The sequence below is a fragment of the Acyrthosiphon pisum genome, unplaced genomic scaffold (genome assembly GCF_005508785.2).
Source record: "Acyrthosiphon pisum isolate AL4f unplaced genomic scaffold, pea_aphid_22Mar2018_4r6ur Scaffold_61;HRSCAF=397, whole genome shotgun sequence".
NCBI lineage: Eukaryota > Metazoa > Arthropoda > Insecta > Hemiptera > Aphididae > Acyrthosiphon > Acyrthosiphon pisum.
Genome location: NW_021775932.1, coordinates 10,170 through 11,437, shown reverse-complemented (window position 1 = coordinate 11,437; position 1,268 = coordinate 10,170). Strand labels below are relative to the sequence as shown.

At 31.9% G+C, this 1,268-nt stretch overlaps 1 protein-coding gene across 1 annotated transcript in view; it reads right to left on the bottom strand.

Annotated features, from left to right (window-relative positions):
- The window catches only part of LOC115035061, an 11,006-nt gene that overhangs the window by 5,190 nt on the left and 4,548 nt on the right, over positions 1 to 1,268 (bottom strand). The gene's annotated exons all lie outside the window — the stretch shown is intronic.

Genomic DNA, 1,268 nt, shown 5'->3' with positions numbered 1-1,268 from the left:
ATATTCAAAAGTTTCAAAAGATCTAAAAGGGATAAATAGACTTTTTTCTTTTTCTATAAGTTTCAATAATTTTAACCTTTCTTCATCGTCAACATTGATATGTGGGACCTTCCAGACTATTTTGTTTAAAACGACTTTACCTTCAGTAGCAGTTGCACCAGTTTTACAACTTAAAGCATTTAAATCGCTATGACTTCGAGTTAATATTAATTCCAATCTAGAATTCACCAATATTCTTTTATAGTCTTCAAACAAACCTAACCAATATTTCAATGGAATGCAAGCACTAAATTCACCTTTCTCATTTTCCGATTGCGTTGCGTTTTTAAAATTCCAACCAGAATTTTCATAACAATTATAGTTGTCTGGTGTACAGGATAAGTAACCTTTCAACGAGCTAGTGATTCCAAGAGCACGTGTGCTATCTACTTCTATCCCATTGATTTCCAATCGTATTTGTTCGAAGAGGAAAGAGTAACCGTTATTAGATAGTTTCACTTTGGTAGCATCAGTTATTGTTCCTTCCAAAAAAATAAAGCTTTCGTGTAGATATGGGTAGACATCCGTTTGCTGGATTGATATACGTATTTCATCATTATTATTAAATGATGTAGTATACGGTGTGTATGAATGATATTCAATGTTCGTAATTTTAGAATCCGTTTCGTACTGTGAAGTTATATCTAAAATATCACTCTCAGGCATTCTGCTTTAATTGATAACCCAGAGCTTGTAAAATTTTTTTATTTTTTACCGTTAATTTTTTTATCTTATTTGATGTTGCTGGTAGCACTTTAGTCTTATGACTAGTTGTGCTGATCCGAAGTAGCGGGTTTATATTGAATTTCAGTCCCATCTCAAGACCCGTAACGTTTAATATGTAACACGATTGTCAATGCCTCACCAAAATTATCAATCGGATTATGATCTTGATCAACTAATTGAACGGTTATCGAATCAATATTTGTTTTATTCAATTTGTAATATATTAAATTTGACGGTGACTGAATTACTTTCGACCCTGTCCTTTCACTCGGGAAAAACTCATAAATCGAATGACTTTGAAGATGGTTGTTGAATGATCCTTGAGCTATATTGCACATTACTTTTATAGAATTAATTGTGTTTAAATTTACAGCTTTTTCCGATCGAAGAATTTCATAGTATGGCTTATATACTCGTTTTTCAAAACCGAATACAGGTGCTATACTATATGGATACTCAAAGTGTAGTATCCCATTACATTTTATATACGATCTGAAATCATT